The sequence below is a fragment of the Desmodus rotundus genome, chromosome 1 (genome assembly GCF_022682495.2).
Source record: "Desmodus rotundus isolate HL8 chromosome 1, HLdesRot8A.1, whole genome shotgun sequence".
NCBI lineage: Eukaryota > Metazoa > Chordata > Mammalia > Chiroptera > Phyllostomidae > Desmodus > Desmodus rotundus.
Window position 1 is genome coordinate 35,288,438 of NC_071387.1, and position 17,285 is coordinate 35,305,722.

A 17,285-nucleotide genomic window follows, 5' to 3' on the forward strand; every position below is an offset into this window, starting at 1 on the left:
AAAAAAGTTACATCAACACGTGCTTCCTCTGTTTCCTGTTAGACTCTCTAGTAAAATAGTTCTTCACATGATGTATAGGAAACAGGAAAGAGAGAGTTGAGTGTAACTGAGTTGCTTACTGTTCTGTTATTCTCAGTGGGCAAAGGTTCAGGAAAAGATGCATGGTATGGAAACTAATTCCTACTACAGTATAAATTACTCTATGATGAATTTGCACTTGCAAATAGAAATTTGTGTTTCAACCCAATCTTTAATTAAGGCACAGTGAGGAGGTTTTTAGCAAGTTAATTGGGCAAGTTATTTCATTCCACTACAAGTACGTTAGCTACCCAAAAGAATTCTGTGTAGAAACAGATACGGAGAGAGAGACGGTGACATAGGGAAAAGCCTCTCTCTTCCCCTAGAAAGTGCTTTGCAGAGCTTTCTCCAGAGAATAGTCAGGTTGCTGCATGTTTCAATATCCTGGGGTAAAACCCTGAAATTTCCCTGCCACGAGAGAACAGTAGGAGAGTTTTTCTGTTGACACCTTGACTGCCCAGAGTGAACTGTGGAGTGAAGGAAATAGTGGGATCACCATTCTTCTTCAGATTAAGTTGTTTGTTTTTCATTTGTTTTATTTGCTTGTTTAGTTAGGATTGTCAGCCTTTACTGAAAAATAATGTAAGAATTATTGTTGTATGCTTGTAGTTAGTCTTTTAGTCACAGGCCTGTCATCTGTTTAAATAGTTTTTTTTGCCTTTGTCAGAAGTGTTACTGTATGAAAAGATACTGGCAGAATGAGGCCCCTGGGATGAGGCAAATATATTTTCCAAGTTTAATGGTTCTAGTTAAGGCAGAAATCCCTAAGCAAAGGGTCTTAAATAAAGCAAAGCACAAATTTGGTCACTGTGTTTCTCCCACAGGGGTCATTGGTCCCCATTTGGTCTTTAGTTTCTTCTCGTGGAATGATTGAAGTAAACTTTGATTTCGTTCATTTATTCATTTGCTCATTCATTCAACAAAAAAAATGTGTACTGAGCACTTGCAACGTGCCAGATTCTAGGCTGGGCCTTGAGTGTATTCGAAGAGAGGATGAGACACAGCCCTGTATCTCCAGTGGCTCAATACCCAATTCTGGAGAGACGTTTAGGCTCACATATGCTACACGGTAGTTGGAATTTAGTTACAGGCACTAGAATAGCTTTAAATTCTTGCTACCATTTTAGGAAGGCACTGGAAGGACTTCAGGGGTTGTGCTCACTGTGGGGGAATTACTCATATAGTTCTCATTAGTGCAAATAGGAAAGAGGTGTAAATCCACAGTGATCTAGCTGAGAAAACAAACACTCCTTCTTTGACTTCTGTTGTTTGTTTCTATTTGTTCTGGGTTGAGTCAGGGAAATAATCAGGAAAATTATACGTGTTCAATTGCCCAGTTACTCCAGAACCCTCGGAGTATCTAATCACAGTTAATAATTAAACCAAAGCAAGGAGACTCAAATGCTGAATTTAAGTACTGTCAAGAGGGAAAGAAACCATTTGAAGGGGAAAGCATGAGGAGTGCTTTGTGGTAAATAAATTTTTACAGACAGAAGCATGGGCTACAAAGGGAGAATGTTGTTTTAAAGTGGATGTGGATTATGGCAGATCAATCAACAAATATATATTAAGCCCCTACTGTGTCCCTACCTCTGTATTAGGCCATATGAGGGACAAAGGATACATTTCACAGTCTTTTGGAGGAGATAGAATCAATGAATTATATGCGATTGAAACAGAAACTGGAACTGGTGGTTTAAAAATGGAACAGGATATTTGAAATAAGAACATTGACAGAAATTGCAGGACCTGTGCTCATAGGTCCTGATATCACTTATTCAGGTGCTACAAGCGATGCTGCAGCCATAAATAACCATTGTATCTTAGTGGCTTATAACCACAAAAGTTGTGGACCCCTTTCATGTCTTCTTGCTCTCAGATCCAAGCTAGTGGAGCAGCCACTCTCTTGAACATCGTTGTAAAGGGGAAGAGAAAGCTCTGTGGGGTCATGAACTGACAAACACATGCTCTTACAACTCACTGGCAAGACCTAGTCGTGTGGTCCCATTCAACCACCAGGAGGCTGGGAAACATAATCCTACTATCTACCCAGAAAGCAGAGAGCTGGAAATATTAGGTGAACAGCACTAACGACAATGACCCTGAGATCACCAGATAGAGTGTTCAAACGAGGTCATGTTAAAAATCAAGTTCAATGTGATGCCCCTCCCCTGTGGGAGATTTTATGGAAGGGTTAGTGGTCCATATACTTAGGTGTGTATTAGAGGGCTTCTGAAATCATAGATCCCTGAGTCTCACAGCATGAGGGGTAGAGACCCCAAATTTTCAGTCCTGTCAAGTTCCCACTGAATACTGATGCTGCTCATCTGGGAGCTGCTCTTCGAGAACCACTGGTTTGAGAAAGTCCAATGGAAGGTTCTTCGCTCAAGCTTCAGTAAGAGCTTACTAAGTGTTAGGGCCTGGTTTATGTTCTGGTGAATGGATGGAAACTTAAGGTACTCCAGCTGCAGGGATGGCTGCTTTCAGGATCCACAGGGTCCCTCCCACCAGCCTCATCTGGTGACTTTGGAGTCTGCCTTTCTCCTTTGTCCCTTGGATGCCTTCTTATGGTAGAGGCTACCTTTCTCTCACTGGCTGAAAGATTCCAGAAACATATATTCATCTTCCATGACCAAGAAAATAGCACCCAGAGAGAATTTGTTCCTCTTCTTCCTTCTAACGTCAGCTTTCCAAGTCTTTATTTCCTCCCATAGGAGCCTCCTTTTCTCAGGATCATTGATGATTTAAAAATATCCATGTCCTTGTTGGGATACCCTGACCCAGACTCACAAGTGAGTGGCCCCATAACACAATCACATCAGCAAACAATGATGTCACATCCTTACAAAAGATCAACAAACAGGGGGCAGGGAGGCATAGGAGGCTATTTCCATTGCATTTCTCCCTCTGTATTAAAAATAAAGCATGGCTCCTTTAATTTTAAACATTTTCTTAAACCTGGGTTGTTTAGACTTAAGTACCGAGTAAAACCAGATATGGGTCATTAGCCCTTCAGTTCAGGTTGAGCTTTACCAAGTCCATCCAAGCTTCTTTTTGTGGTCCTCCCTCCAGGTCATCCTACTTGTCCATCCTGTATTCTTACAATTTTTGAACTTCTGACTTCCTGTGAACATCAGCCTGAATGAGAGCATGCCTAACTGCTGGGGAACAAGCAAGGGTGAGGCATGGTACCATCCAAACGAGACATCAGAGAGTCCATAGAAACATATCTCTGCCTCCAACACACACCCTCTGCATAATCACACTGGCTCAGCAGAGTCACTATTAGTCTGACCTCTGCTTGACATTTGCATGGATGTCTGTCCCATTTGAGCTGACTTCCAGAAAAAGGAATACCTGCCCTGGAGGTGAACTCAAATCTCTACCTCGTTCATGCAATTCAGAAACCTATAGCTTTCAAATGGCAGTTTTCCCAGCTCCTAGCACCCCTGCTAAGGTTTCAAAATCTTAAAGATGTTTGAAACCATAGGCCAAACCCAAGGTACCACATGCTTCTCCTTCTCAATAGTCTTTTCAAATAAAATAAAATAACAGCTTTTATTCTAAATATAACTTAGAAATCGTAGTTCATTCCTGTGATAGAAGCAGGAAAAGGACCACTTTTGCTTTCTATCGTGTGATCTATTTTTCCTCCTGGCATCTCTACTAGAGTGGCATTGGTCCATTTGTTAAAATTGATGAGCTTCCATGTGCACATCATTGTCACCCAGAATCCAGAGTTTATATTAGGGTTCACTTGGTGTTGTTCATTCTATAGGTTTTGACAAATCTATAAGGACATGCACCTACCATTATAGGATCATACAGAATAGTTTTACTGCCCTAAACATCCTCTTTGCTCTGCCTGTTCATCCTTCCTTCCCACCAATGCCTTGCAACCATGGTCTTTTTACTGTCTCCAATAGTTTTGCCTTTTTCTAGAATGTCATAGAGTTGAAATCATATAGCATGTAGCTTTTCAGATTGTTTTTTTTTCTTCACTTAGTAATGTGCATTTAAGGTTCCTCTATGTCTTTTCATGGCTTGATAGCTCATTTCTTTTTAGTACCAAATTGTCTGGATGAACCACAGTTTAGTTATGCATTCACCTACTAAAAGAGGTCTTTGTTGCTTCCAAGTTTTGGCAGTTAAGAGTAAAGCTGCTATAAGCATCTGTGTGCATGCTTTTATGTGGACATAATTTTCAACTTCTTCAAGTAAGTACCAAGGAGCATGATTGCTGTATTGTTTGGTAAGAGTATGTTTAGCTTTGTAAGAAGATGCCAAATTGTCTTCCAAAATGGCTGCACCGCTTTGCATTCTGAGCAGTAATGAACGAGGGTGGCTGTTGCCCCACGTCCTCAGCAGCATTTGGTGTTGTCAGTGTTTTGAACTTTTGTCATTCTAGTAGGTAGGGTGAATATTATTCTACTCATTATTGTTTTAATTTGCATTTCCTGATGACATATGATGTGGAACATCTGTCATATGCTTATTTGTCACCTGTATATCTTCTTCAGTGAGGTATCTATTAAGGTCCCTGACACTATTCTAATTTTTGAAATTAGATATTCTAATTGTTTGTTGTTGTTGATGTATGAGTATAGGAATGCAATTGTCTAATCTCTAGGTAGTCCTAATGTTTCTCTGTAGACTCAGTTGAGTTTCCTATGTAGACAATTACAAACGGATGGTGACAGTTTTGTTTGTTCCTTTCCAATTAGTATATGTTTATATTTTTCTCCTTTCCTGCTGTGCTGACTAGAGCCATCAAGAAAATATTGAAAAGAAGGAGTTATTCTTGTCTTACTTTTGATAGAAAAGATAATGAATTTAATATTGCACTATTGCCTGTAATATTTATGGTAGATATACTTTATCTCTCTTCCCACTTTAATGTTTCTCTCATGAATTAATTTTAATTTTTGAATGCTTTCTTTATGTATTGAGATGATATTTTCTTTTTTAAATCTTTTGATATGGTTCATTATAATAATGACTTGTATATGTCAAATCAAACTCAAATTTCTGGAATAAATCAACTCAGTCATAGTGTATTATTTATGTTATAGGATGCAGCTTGATAATATTTTTATTTATAATTTTTCATTGCTGTTTTTGAATGAGCTCAGCTTATAATTGTCTTTTCCTGTACTATCAGTGTCTCGTTTTTATATCATGAGTATTAAGATCCACGTGTGTGTGTTTATGACAGATAAACACTATGAACTATGATTATGGCTGATTAGATTAAATGTGATTATGTTTTTAAATGATTTTCTGCATTTTCTATTTTTCAACAATGGGAGAGGATTATATATGATCACAAATCATTCATGAAAACACAGACATAATTACAGAAACACACATCCAACCTACCACAGGGTTTGACTGTTGATCCCAAGACACAGGATTGTCTGAACTTTATCCTGGATTTAGGGTGCTCCCAGATGTGGAGAATAAAGACGCACAGGCAAAGTTCTTTGGGAATCATTAAAACTAATATGGAATGTTAAGATGCAGTGTGTAAGAAAAATGCAGTAGATTTGGAGACTCAAGTTTGAATGTGTAGTAACAAGCTGTGTGACCTTGATCTAGTCCATTTAACTCCTCTGAGCTTTAATGTTCTCACTTGCAGAATGAGGAAAGTAAGTCATACTCATTCCGACTTCATAAACTTGGCATTTTGTAAGCATAGTGAGTGTGAAAGTGCTTTATAACTTAATTTGTCTTCACACACCTCATATGATATGAATGTGTACACATATACACATTGTCTGTGTAGATAAAGAAAATCAAAAGAAAACAACTTAAGGGACTCAAATAGAAGCTGGTAAGGCTTTATCCAGCTGATTCCTTGATTCAGGGAGCATCTGAAGACCTGGTGACTCCCCAGGGAAGCAGGGTCAGAGTTTCATAGGACAGGAAAAGATGAGTCTCTGTCCTCGTGGTTTTGGCATTGGAAGATGTTTGCAACTTTCACTGAAACTGGTGGTTGGGACCATTCCTGTTTCATGCTCCTTGCTTAGTAACCACCAGAATAGTATTTTCCAAGAACTGTTCAAGCAAATCTGCAGTATATTGGCGAGTCAAAGTCCATAACATAGAAAATGTAGTTGGGCAAAAAGAAAGAAAGAAAGAAAGAAAGAAAGAAAGAAAGAAAGAACAGAAAAGGGGGTAAGGGAGAAACAGGAAGAAACTAGGAACTTTCTACTGTTCGTGTTAGTCCTTTCCCAAGAAACAGATACATATAGGTAGATGCAGATCACTACATAAATTGATATAGAAAGTAAAACAAGAACGAATTTATTAACATATATGAGGTCTGTTCAGAAAATGTCCAACCATTGTTAAAATAATGAGAATGGTTTACATGACATTGATGTAAACTGGCAGCCAAGAAGAGTGGGCTGGAATGCCCATGTGTGAACAATGGCGACTTCACTGTATTAGTCACTGGGGCCATAGATGCTGTTGAGTGAGCATGTGTACTGTTTGGCTGTCACATTCAAAATGACTGAGTGAGTAGAGCAACAAATCTGCATTAAGTTTTACATTAAACTTAAACTTTCCTCTGGGGGAAACTATTCCCATGATTCAGAAGGCTGCAATGCAGCTTTACCACGACAACGTACCCACTCGTGCATCACATCTTGTGCAGATTTTTTGGCTAAATATCAAATCTCCCACATGAATCAGACCCTGTACAGCACAGATTGGGTGCTCTGCGACTTCCGGCTTTTCCCAAAACTAAAATCACATTTGAAAGGGAAGAGATTTCAGACTGTCAATGAGATTCAGGAAAATACGATGGGGCAGCTGATTGCAATTGAAACTGTGTGAGGTCCCAAGTGTTACTTTGAAGGGGACTGAGACATCATTGTCCTGTGTACAGTGTTCCTTGTATCTTGTATCTTCTTCAATAAATGTCTCTAATTTTCATAGTACATGGCTGGATACCTTCTCGTCAGTCAGCACTCACTAGTTTTCTCACATCATACATTCCAACCCCCCACATGCATCCGTCTCACTGTGGCTCTGAGAGGGAAGAGTACATACATGTTTTGCATAACGTTTGTTGTAGTGATTATATACAATGGTAAAGGAACAGTAATAACCAAAACCTCAAAGATGATAAAGAGTCTTAGTTGATCTTACAATTAAAAGGTGGGTAGGGGGAGAGATATAAGTTGTGAGAATTGAAATTTGGAGAGTTTTGAGGTATGAGAAGTGAAGAATGGGAAAAAGTTTTGGGGATCAGCCATCATTCCTGTGAATGATAATGGGAAGGAAGACTTGGGGAGAGAAAAATTTAAAAATGGTATTCCATGTGTAAAGGCTCAATAGACTAGGTAAAGACTTAAAGTGTTGAAGTTACTTTTTGTCTGCGAATTGAAACCAACTGTTCCTTTTAATGTGACACCACTCTGAGACTGGGCCACATGGGGCCCCAGTTAAATTTAGGTTATTTATGAAAAACATTTGCTTTGGGAGTAGAAGGCTTAACAAAACACAGCATATAAATTTACTGATTTTTCTTTTCTTACCTAGGACATTATGCAGATATTGGTCTGTGATATAGAGACAAGAAGAGACAAGTTTCACTGAATTATTCCCATTGGTCATTATTGTTAATTAAAGCAGAGTTATTCAGTACAAATACAAGAAAAGAATTTCCCCCTGATCTCCCATCAGTTTCTCCCCTGTGGTCGAAACCTCACCAAAATAACTTTTTTTCGGGTTTTTAAATATCATTACATGCTCAAGGGTTTTCCTTTTCCTTAACTTCCCCCCTCCCCCCATCTTCTCTTTCTCCTACAGAAGAAAAGGTATTGAACTTTACAATGTTGGGAGAAGACAAGAAACACAAGGAAAGAACAGGGTTTTGTCATGCTGAGCACACACAAGATGGTGAAGCAGACTCTGTCTCTGTTCTGCCCATATAATCTTGGCATGCGCCATTCTCGTGCTTACTCGCAAGCTCCTACTACGGACCGGACCTGCGACTTGCCATGTGACAGCTGTCTCTGGGTCTTAGATGGGGAGGGCCGGAGTACTTGGGTAGTTAATGCCTCTGAGAACAGCTCAGTCGATGATGGATGGGGGTCGGTGAATTAATACTCCAACTTTCCTCTCCTTGCTGGGAATAACTCAAAAGCTACACTCTCCATAAGCATCCTCTTTGGGTTGAGCCTTTTTAGTTCAATTGCTAATTTGCTTGACATTATTCCCATTTTCACTGCCATAGGACCTTAGCAGAGCTTTCTGGGATCACCTCCTGAATAAACGGTGTGCAATTATATTCTGATCTTAAATTCTGCTTCTGGGGGCAGCCATCCTGAGACAGATGAGCCTGGTGGTAGGCATCTGAAAGGGGAGTAAGAACATCGAAGACAAATAGTCTCTACTTCTGCATTGTGCCTTAGTTCAGATCTTCTCTCTTGCCGTGGTGAACTTTTGCGAGCACAACACTGTTGTCTTGTACAAGCAAGCTGAAATAAAAGGGCAGAACAACTGCATGATGAACATCTAATGGATCAGATATCACAGTGAAAAAGACAATGACTTAGAGGGAAGTTTGTGCCCTTTATAGCACTCTGAGAATAAAAATCCATTTCTGATTGATTTCTTTCTTAACATGCCATTCTCTCCCCAACCTCCCCTCTCCACACACACTTGAATAATTTAGGCAGTTATCTACCTCAGGTTCCAGGCAATGTGCCTTTGACCTGGATTGTCTTCCAGAAAACCTTGACAAGAGATGCATTTTGAAAGATTTTGTACCGTGTCAGCACTGTATTTAGTGTTCCAATCGTCTGTCAGAGGTTCTGCTCCCAGGGTACTGAAGAGAGCAGTCAGAAAACGACTAGTCTGGAGACAGCCCGTGAAAGTTCATGTCCAATATTTTGAAGCTCCAGAGATGGTAAAAAATAATTCCTAATGATTATAGGAAACTATGATACTGGTGGAATATCTTTACACGTATAATGAAAAATAGTATCCTTTGTACCTCACTGATTTTTGATGTGTGATGTTTTTGAGCAACCTTGGGCCTAAGTTTATCTCCCTTGCATTTTTGAAAAAAATTAAAAAAGGAATATACATAACGAGATTTCAGGGGGCACAATCCACCACTAACTGTGTATCCAGGTAGAATTTAAAAGCGGTACCATAATAATTTCCTGAGGATATCCACAGGTGCCTTTCTGATACTTCCCTCTCTCTACCAGCCCATACTTATTGCCTTATACTCTTTATTTTGGTATCTCTCTCCTGCTGCAATAGTGGGCTCTTCTAAGAACATGGCTACATCTTAGTCACCTAGAGTCCAGACAATAATGACTACGTAGTCTGTGCTCAGTAAATGGTTGTTCAGTTGAGTTTTTAAGACTTTCATGCACCATCTGAAAGTAAATAACTGAAATGGTAATTTCAAATGACTTCTACCTTTTCAGGAAAGCAACTGGCTATAGATCTTGTCTTTTCCAAACTGTTAATTTTCAGTTTGTGCAGTTGGTATAAAAAGCTGCAGTTAGTTAAAAAAACTGCAGTTCTTGAGTTCTTAGTAATTATTCTATGATTTGGACTTTTTACTATTTAATATCCCCTTTCCTCTATCTCTCTTCATATTTAATAGTATTTTACTGTATTTCCAATGAAGGGAATGTTTAGAAGTCCAAAGGAATTAAAATAGAGAATAAAAATGATTAAAGCTGCAAGAAAGAAAGAACAAATTTCAAGGGCAACCTAATGTGTATTTATGAAAGTTTGCATGAATTCAGTGCATTTAGTTAACGTTACTTTAGCACTTACTGTTAGTTTGCAAAGAACAAGTATCCTGGAGGATTAAAAGGTTAATAACAGTTCTTGGACTCAGAGTGGCAGAGAACGGGGCAGACAGTGTGGTGGGTAGCAAACCCCATCACCCCACATTCGTGCACAGATAAACCGGGAGGTAGGGCAGGGAGCGAAGCAGACCGAGTAACCCAGGTCTCCAGCGCAGGGAAATAAAGCCTCAAACCTCTGAGTGAAAACACCCGTGGGGGTTGGGGCGGCAGCGGGAGAAACTCCCAGCCTCACGGGAGAATTCGTTGGAGAGACCCACAGGGGCCTAGAGCGTGCACAAGCCCACCCACTCAGGAACCAGCACCAGAGGGGCCCAATTTGATTGTGGGTAGCGGAGGGAGTGACTGAAATCCGGCAGAGAGTAGAGCGGGCGCTATTACTCCCACCCGCCCCCCCACCATGTACAGCGTTACAGCATAGCGTTACAGCACAGCGACCAGCATTACCCCGCCCTGGGGAACACCTAAAGCTCCGCCCCTTTAAGTAACAGAAGCACCAAGACAAAAAAAATGGCCCAAATGACAGAACACTTCAAAGCTCCAGAAATAAATAAAGCTCCACAACTAAGCAGCGAACAGATAGCCAATGTATCAGATGCACAGTTCAAAACACTGGTAATCAAGAAGCTCACAGAATTGGTTGAATTTGGTCGAGAACTAGATGAAAAAATGAAGGCTATGCTAAGAGAGACAAAGGAAAATGTACAGGGAACCAACAGTGATGCGAAGGAAACTGGGACTCAAATCAACGGTGTGGACCAGAAGGAAGAAAGAAACATCCAACCAGAAAAGAATGAAGAAACAAGAATTCGGAAAAATGAGAACAGGCTTAGGAACCTTCTGGACATCTTGAAATGTTCCAACATCTGAATTATAGGTGTGCCAGAAGGAGAAGAGGAAGAACAAAAAATTGAAAACTTATTTGAACAAATAATCAAGGAGAACTTCCCCAGTCTGGCAAAGGAAATAGACTTCCAGGAAGTCCAGGAAGTTCAGAGAGTCCCAAAGAAGCTGGACCCAAGGAGGAACACACCAAGGCACATCATAATTACATTAGCCAAGATGAAAAGAAGGAGAGAATCTTAGAAGCAGCAAGAGAAAAGGACACAGTTACCTACAAAGGAGTTCCCATAAGACTGTTAGCTGATTTCTCAAAAGAAACCTTGCAGGCAAGAAGGGGCTGGCAAGAAGTATTCCAAGTCATGAAAGGCAAGGACCTACGTCCAAGATTGCTCTATCCAGCAAAGCTATCATTTAGAATGCAAGGGAAGATAAAGTGCTTCTCAGATAAGGTCAAGTTAAAGGAGTTCATCATCACCAAGCCCTTATTATATGAAATGTTAAAGGGACTTATCTAAGAAAAAGAAGATAAAAAATATGAACAGTAAAAATGACAGCAAACTCACAGTTATTAACAACCACACTTAAAACAAAACCAAAAGCAAACTAAGCAAACAACTAGAACAGGAATGGAACCACAGAAATGGAGCTCACATGGAGGGTTATCAACAGGGGAGCGGGAGGGGGAGAGGGGGGGAAAGGTACAGAGAATAAGTAGCATAAACGATAGGTGGAAAATAGACAGGGGGAGGGTAAGAATAGTGTAGGAAATGTAGAAGCCAAAGAACTTATAAATATGACCCATGAACATGAACTATAGGGGGGGAATGTGGGAGGGAGGGGGTGGGCAGGATGGAGTGGAGTGAGGTGGGGGAAATGGGACAACTGTAATAGCATAATCAATAAATATATTAAAAAATAATAGTTCTCAAATTGCAACTAAAAACTTTAAAAAGTGATCATCTTTACAGAGCACAGTAATTGATGGGAGTGGGTAGAGCAGACTTTTGGAAACATCATGTTTAAAAAATGATGCTATATTTGGACAAATATAGTATATATGTATTTATATGATGTGAAAAGGAGGTAGGCAAAGAGAAACCTAGAAGATCCTAGAATTGGAGGTAGAATTAGGAAGAAAGTTTGTCTTTTATTTTATATCATTTCTTTTGCAATTTTTAAATGAGTGTATGTATTATTTGATAATAAATATCTTTTAAAAAGTAGAATAAATAATTCTCAGTTCTCAGAGACCTTAAAATAACCTCACAGAATGTTAATGCACATTACAGACTGTGATAGATCAATCCAGAGAAGGCTGCTGCTAATTTCTTCCCTTCCTGTACATCCCAGTCACTCCACCCACCAAGAGCTAGAGCTGATTTCTCCTACACCAGTGACTTGCAATGAATATCATGCCATGCCTGATGCCCAGCACATAGTAGGGTCTGGGTAAATATTGATTCTCATCCCCTTCTCTACTCCTCGTGTTATGGGAGCAGAGTAGCCTTCTTATTCATGCCAACAAACAGCATTAGTAGAAAGAAGAAAGAGAACTAGCTGGAAACAGAGGAGACTGAGAGGGGTTTGAAAAAATCTCGTACCAGAAAACAAATCAGTGAAAACCAGGCCTTGTGAAGAACATAGAAATGCTGGTCAGGGTCATTCCAGGGCCCCGCTTAGATTTTGGGCATATTCCTCCACAGGTCTGCCTGGGATCTTAGTTTTCTGAGACTGCAAATACTTAACATCCCCCTCACTCACCACCCCTCTTACATCTCTCCATCTTTGATTTGTTTCTTATCTACTCCCGGACACTCAAGATGCCAAAGAAAATGAGAGGCAGCTCGCTGCATGGATGTGTGCACATGCCCGTTACCTAGAGCCCGGGCTGAAGGCCCGGCTGCCAGAACTGATCCATCATTTGGCTTTGTTGGGGAAGGGGAGATGTTCGTATAAGATCTATTGATTTTTTTCAGAGTATAGCTGACTAACACAAAGGCCCATGAATTTCCAAAAACTGGCCCTTCAAGGGGAGGAGGCTCATGCGGAATCTCCAGTGAGACACAGACCAGGAGAGTCATGCACATGAGGACAATCTCTTACTCTGATGAGAAGTGAAGTGTATTTGTAGGGATTTTGTTCCAGGACTCAAGCAAAAATGATCATCTCTTTTGGCATTTGACACACTGCAACCGCTGATGTAGAATCCTGGGTCGCTGTTTTGAAGCTGTATAACCCCACTCGGAATATTTCATTTTGAATCTCAATTTCTTCATCTGAAGAATAGGGATAATATCTACCATACAGTGCTGCTGTGAGTGTTAAATTTAAACATGTGTGGTAAGTACCTGGTACAAGGTGGGTGCTCTATAAATATTTGTAAGATAAAGAAAAGGTTATGTGAGTGGTACTCAGTAAATACTGTTACTCCTCCCACATTGAAGGCAGGCAGAGAGCAGGGAGAGAAAAAGATGTGTTTCTATCAATATTCATTCAGGCCCCAGGGGTCTACACTAAAAAATTTCCAGGATTCAAGCAGATCAAATAACTGAGACTCAAGTTCTTCCATGCATCTCACATTGAGAGCTGGTATCTGTGTTCCTTCCATGTGCATCTGGCTTGACTTATGAATACTTTAGTCAACAGAGTATGACTTTTAAGGTTAGGTCATAAATGACCATGCAATTCTTCCTGGCTTTCTCAGAACACTTGCTAAGGGGTATAGGAGGTGGTAAGGGGGAGTGGCCATTGCATAAGAAGTCTCACTCTCCTCAGTTGCCATGATGCAGAAGCCACCTGTCCAATCTATAGCTCCAGCTAGTCCCCCAACAAACAGAACCTGCATCAATGGCAGCTGTGTTCATGGCCATCTTGAGTCCCCAGCCCAGTCAAACCTTCACGTAACTTACAGCACAGTCAACGCCTGCCTATACGCCGGAGAACAAGATAACAATGAAGGGTTCTGTGGTCTCACAGATAAACTCACCAAATCAAGAGCTAAATAAAATGGTTATTTTAACCCACCAACTTTTAGGGGAAATTTGTCATTCAGCATAAGCATCACCAGAACAGCCAGGCGCCTGGGCCCGTGTTGAATTGCAGAATGTATTTTATCTAAAATGGGCAGGCATTACACAGCTCATACTAGTGTTGTGCTGGAGGGTGTGGACAAAAAAAGGGGCCACATATGAGACCTGACAAGCTCAGGGGAGGCCTTACAAACTCAGAGACCTAAAGTAGCCACATAGGATGGTCTGAAATTCAAACTAACTAAATGGGAGTCATGGTGGGTAGTCATGTCCTACCTGGGCTGGTATCTTCCTTGACAAAGGACAACCTTTACCTTAGCTGAGCCTGTCTATTGTCTTCTTGCACCAACAATAACATACCTTTGGATTATCAGAGTAATCCCCTTTTTCTAGACAGGGCACAATCTCTGACTAGAACACAGATCACAGAACCCCTTATTGTTAGCTTGTTCTCCTGCATACCATTTCTATGTTCTGTAAATGCTAATTATTAACTATTCTATACCCACCAAAGAAGTATGTGCCTATCCATTTTACTTTTCATCCGATCTTGGAAATTTCCCCACTTTGCTTTTTTCAGCCTCCCTAATCTATCACCAATGGATTTCATGTAAACACCTTATGTCTTCTCCTTTGATTCTACTGTATAAAATAAGGTGCAAAACTGCCATTTTCTGGAGCATTTTCTCAGTCTATTGAGATTTTGCTTCTTGGCAAATGTCGTCAGTTTGGCTCAAATCAACTAAAAAATTCTCTACAGGTTTGGATGTTTCTACATTGACAAGGGATTATCATATTGACATTGGCTGACCAGCTGTGTTGCAAAAAGAAGTCATTTCCACAATTCTGTGATATCTCCAAATGTTTTAGGTATCAATGACTAATTTAAAAAAATTGCAAACACCATGTGCATCACACCAAAGCTGCCCCTGTGCCACTAAGGCCTGTGAGCTGCCAGTTTGCCCCCGCCCCCTGTGAGCAGAGCCTGCTTGCGCCACCCCATCCAGTGCCTTCCCATAAACCCTGGCTGTCAGCCCTAGGTAGTGGCCTCCAGCCCAGGAGGAATGCTTCACTATAATGTATTAGCATATGAAACACAGCATTTAAGCAAGCATTTGTATATTCTCACATCTATGCCAAACAAACTCCCTCTTGTTTCACTAGTGATTGGAGCTTTGACCCATTTAAGCTTGACAGCAAAATAGCCGTTAGCAGGGGGTGTTGTTAGTGGTGTTTTGATTGGGAGGAAATGAAAGAAGTTGGAGAGAGAAGGATGAAAGGAAAGACCATAAAAGGAATCTTCCTGGAGGACAAAAGTTCACCAGTTTTCCCTTGAAACTAATTTAAGGGCAATAGAATGACCTCAACAAAATTTCAGTAAATTGTTAAGTGTTTTGAAAAAACAGCTCTTATTTATTGTGTTTGGCTTTTGCAGAGGATATTTTGCTCTGGGCCTTTAGGGAATTCACCTTTAGCTGTGGAGGAAAGAATAGCATATCTTCCTTTATCAGCTTCTTGGGGACTTTCTTTAGGATGAGTGAGACAGAAGACTGAACCTTGGCGGAATTTGGCCTGAGAATGGTTTTCATTATAACATAGCACCTGGAAGAGAAATTGTGAGGTCTTAGGCTCCATCCCCCTCTAGCAGCCAAAGGCTACCAAGTTATCAAAAGAAACTCATATTTACCGAGGAGCCAAGTTGGCTGAGGATAACTTGAAACAGGGACATTTAGGTTGTTTTTAATCTTATTATAAATAGTGCACTAGTGAATAATCTTGTACACAGGCCAGTGTGAACACATGAACAACTTAAATTGATGATTTTAATTTCCTAACCCTTCTTTTTGTGAGAGAGGGCAGCTTCAATTCAGTCACCATGTATGCTGTCCAATGTATAGCATATAATCTGGAGGAAGAAAAAGAGAACCGTCCTGTCATTTCAAATGATCCCAAATATATTATGTGTCTTTATTGTACAGAGCACAGGGGTGTCAAACTCATTTTCACCAGGGGCCACATCAGCCTCACAGTTGCCTTCAAAGGGCTGAAATAATTTTAGGACTGTATAAACGTAACTACTTAAATGTTAAGGAGTTGAAATTATATTCAGCCCATTGAAGGCAACTGTGAGGCTGATGTGGCCCCCAGTGAAAATGAGTTTGACACCCCTGACATAGAGTCTTCAGACTTGCTTTCCAGCCATTCTTGGTGAAAATTCATCTGAAAAAAGTCATGTTGCATGCCTATATCACTTTATAAGTCTTTATTCGTATTCATCAAATGCTTTAAAAAATAAAAAAAACAAAACCCCCTCTTTTTTGGCATATAAAGAGGGCATGTAAAAAAATATGCTCTTTTTACAGCTTAAAACGTGACATATTTTTTAGGTCTAAAGATTTAACCGTGATCACGAGGCTCAGTAAATGGTTTCCTGGTGCTCGGAACCATTCATTGAGCAAACACTTATTGAGCGCCTTGACAGAATCTGCTGGATGCCCACCTGTTTCCCATTCCCCCTAGGCTCCCGGGTAGACTAGTTTCCCAGGCTCCTTTGTGGATGGATATGGACATGTGACTGGGTTTGGACCAATGGGATGTGGTGGTATTATGTAAGCCACTTCTAGGCCTGGCCCATAAAAATTTCCCATGAAATCCTCCGCTGCTTGCAGATCCCCAGGACAAACACCATGGTTGATGGATGGCAAAAGTTCTGTCAGTCTGGATCTTTGACCCACCATCCCACGAAGAAGTAAACTTCTGTTGTGCTAATCCATTCAAGTTCTATGGTTTTCCTGTGTTCTAATAGTATTACTTTGACTTATAGAAATTCCTATCATGTGACTCATTTTAGGCCAAGCACCAGGTCTTTGGATTTCAAAATTAATGTGTTCTTCACTGGACTGTAGTTGCCTCCAGCCTCAAGGATTGTGAAAAAGATCGTCAGAGGTTCTTGAACTCTCACCTGTAACTGGCTGAAGTGGGGAACGAACTCCAGTTAACCAAAAACTAATCCTTTGATTTGGGTTTTATACCTACTTTATACTTAAAACTCCCACATGTTACACTAAAATCCTAAGGGGGAAAACATATTCGAACTGTAGCAACACCTTGAATTACAGTATAACCATAGGCATGAATGTTTGACTGCCTGACTCTCTACTTGTTTGATTGGCTGATTGACTGACTGAATAATTGACTGGGTGTCTAACTGATTGTCTAACTGACTGACTGACTGACTGACTGACTGACAATGATTGACCAACTCTCCAACTGTCTGCCTGCTGACTGGCTGATTGACTGAATGCCTGACTGATGGGCTGGCTGAATGACTGACTGAATGTCTCTGACTGAATATCTCACTGATTCTCTGACTGACTGACTATCTGAGTACCTCACTCACTGATGGATGGCTGAGGTGTCTGGGTGATAAGAGAAGGAATATGTTACAGATGGAGTGAGACAGCTGGTGGGGTTTGGAGTCTCCATTCCA